The sequence below is a fragment of the Chrysochloris asiatica genome, unplaced genomic scaffold (genome assembly GCF_000296735.1).
Source record: "Chrysochloris asiatica unplaced genomic scaffold, ChrAsi1.0 scaffold00078, whole genome shotgun sequence".
Classification (NCBI taxonomy): domain Eukaryota; kingdom Metazoa; phylum Chordata; class Mammalia; order Afrosoricida; family Chrysochloridae; genus Chrysochloris; species Chrysochloris asiatica.
In genome coordinates, this window is record NW_006408596.1 from 1,516,099 (window position 1) to 1,523,588 (window position 7,490).

The window sequence follows — 7,490 nt, forward strand, 5'->3', positions numbered from 1 at the left end:
GGAGAGTAAAGCATCCAGCTGATAAGAAGAGAGGGCATATGCATAAGAACACCCACACTTGCAGATAGTACCCACTTGACCTGACTTCAATGACTGGATGATCAGAGCTCAACTAGAAGAAGAAAGAAGAGGGGGAAAAAAAGAGTAATCTGATACAATTTGATGAACTTGACATACACCTATGAATTCAGTAGCTCAAAAGAGGGAACAAATCTTTGCAACAAGGATCATTCCCACCCCTGCTGAGATGATGACGTGGAGAGATGGAGCGGCTGGAGACTTTAGACCCAGAGAGGGAGAGGGGCTGTGTGCTGATGACCGGGAGTCAGTCTTGTAGGGTATACCCTTTGGTTGGTTGATGATACATGGAGGGGATTGTAACCATGGCAGTGAAACAATATACGATAGGATGAATGTAAAACTAATGTTTTCCCATGTAAACTATCACATAATTCACAATAAAACATTAAAAAAAATAAACTAAGAAGAAGTAGAGGCAAACTACTGAGTGTTTAGCCATCAAAACCCTTATGGATAGCAATGGAATACTGTGATATAGCACCAGATTACTGAATATTGAAATACTATGAATAGCACCAGAATTCGAAACTACCAGCTGTTCCACGGCAGAAAGATGAGGCTTTCTGCTCCCATTAAGATATACAGCCTTGGAAGCCCTGTACAGGGTCACTGTGGGTCGGAACTGACTCCACAGCACATAACAACAACAATTGTCAGCTACAGTGCCAGAAGATGAGCCACTCATGTTGGAAGGTACTCAAAATATGACTGGGGAAGAGCTGCCTCCTCAAAGAGTTGAGCATGTTGGTGAGAATGGATTAAACTTTCAGGACCTTCATTTGATGAGGGGGCACAACTCAAAAGAGGAGAAATAGGTGCAAATATCCATTAATAATCGGAACATGAAATGTACAGAATATGAATCTAGGAGAATTGGAAGTTGTCAAAAATGAAATGGAACACATAAACATTAATGTCCTAGTTATAATTGACCTGAAATTCACTGGTATAGGTCATCTTGATTCTGATAATACTAAGGTTTACTATTACAGGAATGACAAATTGAAAAGGAATGCCATCACATTCATCTTCAAAAAGAACATTTCAAAATCTTTCTTGAATTACAATGCTGTCTGTATAGGTCTGTATCCATACCCCTACATGTGCCTGACCCAAGCCATGGTATTTTCAATAACCTCATATGCATATGAAAGCTGGACAGTGAATAAGGAAGACCGTAGAAGAATTGATGCCTTTGAGTTATGGTGTTGGAGGAGAATATTGAAAGTGCCATGGGTTGCCAAAAGAACCAATAGATCTGTTTTGGAAAACATGTAGCCAGAGTGCTCCTTAGAGGCCAAGTTGGCCAAACTTTGTCTCTCATACTTTGAACATATTGTCAGGAGGGACCAATCGCTGGCGATTGGTAAGGTGGAGTGGCAGAGAAAATGAGGAAGACTGCCAACAAGATGGATTGGCCCAAGTGGCAGCATCATTGGACTCAAGCGTGGCAGCAGTAGTGAGGTTGGCCCAGGATTGGGCAGTGTTTTGTTCTGCAGTGCATAAGGTTGCTATGGGTTGGTACCGACTCAATGGCACCTAACAACAACAACAACATGAAAGAACATTTTTTCCAATTTCTGTGCCAACCACTAAAGCCAGTGATGATGATATTGATGAATTCTACTATGTTCTTCAGTGTGAAATTGATCACACATGCAATCAAGATATATTGCTAATTACTGGCAATTGGAATATGAAGGTTGAAAACAAAGAGGAAGGATCAGTAGTTGGAAAATATGGCCTTGGTGATAGAGATGAGGCTGGAGATTGCATAATAGAATTTTGCAAGACCAATGACTTATTTCTTGAAAATACCTTTTATAAAAAACATAAAAGATGATTATTCATGTGGAACTCACCAGAAAAAATACACAGAAATCATATTGACTACGTCTGTGGGAAGAGATAGTGGAAAAGTTCTATGTCATCAACCAAAACAAAGTGAGGGGCAGACTGTGGAACAGAACATCAATTGTTCATATGCAAGTTCAGACTGGAGCTGAAAAAAATTAAAGAAAAGTCCACGTGAGCCAAATACCACCTTGAACAAATCCCACCTGATTTTAGAAATCTTCTTAAGAACAGATTTAATGCATTAAACACTAATGATGGAAGACCAGAAGAGTTGTGGGATAACATCAAGAACATCATACAAGAAGAAAGCAAAATATCATTAAGAAGACAAGAAAAGAATAAAAGACTAAAATGGATGTCAGAAGGCACTCTGATATTTCCTCTCCAGTGTAGAGATGCTTAAAGAAATGGAAGAAATGAGAAGGTAAAAGAGTTGAACAGTAAATTTCAAACGGCAGCTCAAGAAGACAGTCAAATATTGTAATGAGATGAGCAAAAACTTGGAGTTAGAAAAACAAAGAAAAAATCCAAGTCTAAATTTGCAATATTGAAGGATTCTTTGGGCAAAATAATGATTGATGCAGAAAGCCTCCAAAAAAGATGGAAGGAATACACAAGAGTCACTATACTAAAAAGAAATTGTCGCTGTTCAATGATTTCAAGAGGTAGCATACAATTAAGAGCCAATGGTACTGGAGAAAGAAGTCCAAGGTGCACTGAAGGCATTGGCAAAGAGCAAAGCTCCAGGAATTGATGGACACAAATTGAAATCTTTCAACAAACTGATACAGCACTGGAGGCACTCACTCATCTATGCCAAGAAATTTGGAAGACAGCTACCTGGCCAATTGATTAGAAGAGATCCAAATTTGTGCCATTTCAAAGAGAGGTTACCTAAGGAAATACAGACATGATGTAATTAATATCACATCCAAGTAAAATTTTGCTAAGATAATTTAAAAATAACTTCAACAGTACATTGACAGGGAACTACCAAAGGTTCAAGGCAGATTCAGAAGAGGATGTGGAGCGAGAGATATATCATTTCTGATATTAGATGGATCTTGGCTGAAAGCCGAGAATACCAGAAAGATGTTTACCTATGCTTTATTGACTATGAGAAGACTTTTGACTGTATGGACTATATAACAAGCTATGGATAGCACTGCAAAGAATGGGTATCCAGAATACTTCATTGTACTCATGAGGAACCTATACATAGACCAAACGGCAGTTGTCCAAACAGAACAAGGGGATACTGAATGGTTTAAAATCAGGAAAAGTGTGCACCAGGGCTGTATTCTTTCACCATACTGATTCAGTCTGAATGTTGAGTAAATAATCTGAGGACGGATTATATGAAGTAGAATATGGCATCAAGATTTGAGGAAGATTCATTAATAACCTGCTATACGCAAATGATTCAATCTTGCTTGCTGAAATCGAAGAGGAATTAAAATATTTATTGATTAAGATTGAAGACCAAATAAAGTTTGGGTTGCATCTCAATGTAAAGAAAACAAAAATCCTCACAACTGGATCAATAAATAACATCATAATAAATGGAGAAAAGATTGAAGTGCTCCAAGGCTTCATTTTGTTTGGGTCCCCTATAAACATTCATGAAGCAGATGATATACCCTTACTAAAATTAAAGAAGACATAAAATAATTATTGATGAAGATCAAAAACACAACCTTCAGTGTAAATAAAATAAAAATCCTCACAAGTGAGACAATAAATAATATTATGATCTATGGAGAAAAGACTGAAGTTGTCAAAGACTTCATGTTGCTTGGATCCACTGTCAACACTCATGGAAGCAGCAGTAAAGAAATCAAATGATACATTGTACTAGGCAAATCTATTGCACAAGACCTCTTTAAAGTGTTCAAGAGCAAAGATATCAGTTTGAGAACTAAGGTGAGCCTGATCCAAGCCATGGTATTTTAAATAACCTCATATGCATGCAAAAATTGGACAGTGTATAAGGAAGACCATAGAAGAATTAATTCATTTGAGTTATGGTATTGGAGAAGAATATTAAAAATACCATGGACTACTAGAAGAACAAACAAATTTGAATGGGAAGAAGTACAGTCAGAGTGCTCTTTAGAAGCCAGAATAACAAGACTTTGTCTCTCATACGTCAGACATGTTATGAGGAGGGACCAGTTCTGGAGAAGGATATCATGCTTGGTAAAGTGGAAGGTCGGTGAAAAAGAGGAAGACCCCCAATGAGATGAACTGGCAGAGTGGCAGCAGCAATGGGCACAAGTGTAACAACAATTGTGAGTGAGGATGGTGCAGGACCGGGCAGTATTTCATTCATTGTACATGGGGTCCCTATGAGTCCGAACCCACTCAATGGCATCTAACAGCAAGAAATTACCTAACTGTCAAATGACGGGATTAAGTGGTGAGCTCCAAGATTCCTTTCAGCTTCTACTGTCTAATAAATGTGTGGAGGTTTTCACTTTTTCTAAAATCCATTATTTTTCCCAAGACTGGCACTGTAGGATAAGCACTTGCCTGCTAATTGCAAGATTGGTAGTCTAAACTCATCAGTCACTCTGAGGAAGAAAGTTGAGGCTTTCTACTCCTGTATAGATTGACAGCCTAAGAAACACTACACAGGGTTGCTATGAGTTGGAATCAACTCAATGGCAGTGGATATGGTTTATGGCCCTAGACACCTGTCAAGCCTGGAACTGAATTCATTTGCGTAGCTGAACTTACAAGGAAAAGTCAGACAGGCCTATCAGGTAAACAGTAACACCAGGAAACAAAGAACAGTGTTTTCACAGGGATAAAACTCAGAAGGCAGGAAGGGAAGGGAAGAAGGACAAATAGAACTGGGAAACATAGGGAGGAAGTAGGAGAAGAGCTGTTACATTGTGGGATTACAGCCTATGCCACAAATCAAAAGGTGTATGAATTGTTGAATGAAAACCAATTTGTTCTATAAACTTTATCCCAAGCCACAATAAAAAATTCAAAAAAAAAAATATATATATATACTTGTAAAATTAATTCATGAGAGAAAGATGAGGCTTTCTGCTCCTGTAAAGATTTACAGCCTCAAAAACCCTGTACAGGGTCACTATGAGTCCGAACTGACTCCACGGCACATAACCACTACTACCCTAAATTAATTCAGACAACATATTATTGAACTATATTCCTGGCAGTATTTAGGTCCCCAAAGGATAACAGCGCTGAATAAGACATACATTCCCCATATTTTAGAGAGAAACAGTGTTTTTTATTTTATAATGTTATTTATTAAATATTATTTAAGTAATATTAGGTTTTCAGTAAAGGTGCACGCAACAGTTAAAATTACCATTCAACAATTTCTACACAAGTTGTTCAGTGACATTGGTTACTCTTTTTACCATTTCCGTTCTAGTTGTTCCCTTGCCATTCATCTAGTTTCCCTACCCCCTTCCATTCTCATCTTTGTTTTAAAGTCATTGCTTTGTCTCACATGTTGTTGTTAAGAGATGTCAAATTGATTCAGACCCATAGCAACCCTGTATAGGCTTACAGAGGAGTAGCTGGTAAGCTCTAACCACTGACTTTGTGGTTCAAAGCAACTTTGCACTGCAGCACATTTAACCCACAGCGCCACACCTGAACTCCAGGACTCATATAGGTGATTAAGAAAAAAAAAGAAACACAGTACTCTTTTTGTGAGCCAACAGGTTATTTAGTAACGAGGTAACTGACTTCAAGGATTATTTCAGTTCTAGGTTTAAAGACTATCTCAGAGAATAAACTTTTTTTTTTTTTTACAGTTTTTAGTAGTGATTAATGTCATGAAGAGCATTTAAGTGGGGGAATTCACAAATCATAAGTAGGGAGAGGTGTGTGTCTTGAGATTAATGGAGTCAGAGAAATCCTTGGGAAATCAAAAGAAATCCCGTGATTGAAATTGTTAAGTGCCAACAAGTTGGTTCAGACTCATAGAGACCTTGTATAGGTTTTCCGAGGAGCTGGTGGGTTTGGACCACCAACATTGTGGTTAACAGTCCAGTGCTTATTGTACAGCGCCACACCAGAACTCCATCAATGCCCATAATGGTCAAGAAATCAAACAATGTTTTATATTACATAAACCTGCTGCAAAAGACTTCTTTAAAGTTTTCTAAAGTAAAGATGCCACTTTGAGGAGTAAGGTGCAGCTGATCCAAACCATCATATTTTTTATTTGCCTAATAAGTAAGGAGCTCTGGTAGCATAATGGTTACGAGTTGGGCTGCCAATCTCAAGGTCAGCAGTTCAAAACTGCGAGCCTTTCCGAGGAAGAAAGATGAGGCTTTCTGCTCCCGTAAAGATTTACAGTCTCAGAAACCCTGTGCAGGGTCACTATGAATTGGAACCAACTTCATGGTACTTACCAATAACAAAAACAATATGTATGTGAAAGTTGGTCAAGGAAGGCTAAAGAATTGATGTCTTTAAAATGATGATGTTGGTGGAAAATATTCAATGTGCCCTGGGCTGCCAAAAGAACAAACACATCTATCTTGAAAGACGTGTAGCCAGAATACTTCTTGGAAGTGAAGGTAGTGAGATTTTGTCACACTTAATTCACAAATGTTATCAACAGGGACCAGTCCCTGGAGAAGGACATAGTGCTTGGAAAAGTAGAGGGTTCTGTGTGGAGCTGCAGGTTAATGCACTGGACACAAGGTTGGGTTGGACAGCAATGTCAGCGGTTCAAGCTCACCAGCCACTCCTTGGAAACCCTATACAGGATCGTTAAAGGCAGAACTGACTCAACAGCACATAGCAACCACCACAAAGTAGAGGGTCAGCGAAAAAGAAGACCCTCAACAAGATGGGCTAACACTGTGATTGTAGCAAACATATGGATTCAAACATAGCAGCAATTTTTTGTTTTGTTTAATTTATTCCCTCAATTTTATTTTTTTAGATTATATATAGCAAACATAAACCAATTCAACAGATTCTGTATGTGTGTTTTTAGAAACACTGATTACATTCTTTTAATTGTGCAACCATCCTCATTTTCCTTTTTTGAGTTTTTGCTCAGTAACATGAACTCTCTGGTCCTTAAGGTTCCTATGTAATCTTCCATGTCACTGTTGTCAATTTCATCTCATGTAGTTCTTTTAAAAGCATGCTAGTCAAGGCAGACCTTTTTTACTAGTTAAACTAAACAGTTGTTCTGTTCCAAGATGATTTCTGGGGATGCTTTAGGGTTAAGGTTTAAAGATTATGTCTGGGCAATACCCTCAGAGGGGTGCATCTACCTTCCATGACTCCAAAAAAGTCTGTAGTCTAGACTTTGAAATTGTTTTGCATTTCCCCCGTTTGATCAGGATACTTGTATGTTCAGGATTATTCTGAACATTTGATTAAAATAATTGTTCCATTATGGTAACCAAACACCACCTAGTTCTGGTTTTGTGTTAATAGAGGCAATTAGACACACCTTTCTCTTATTCCTGATTCACTTTTTCCCCCTATTGCTCCAGGTGAATAGAGATGACGTGTTGTGCCTTGGATGGCCACTTATAAAC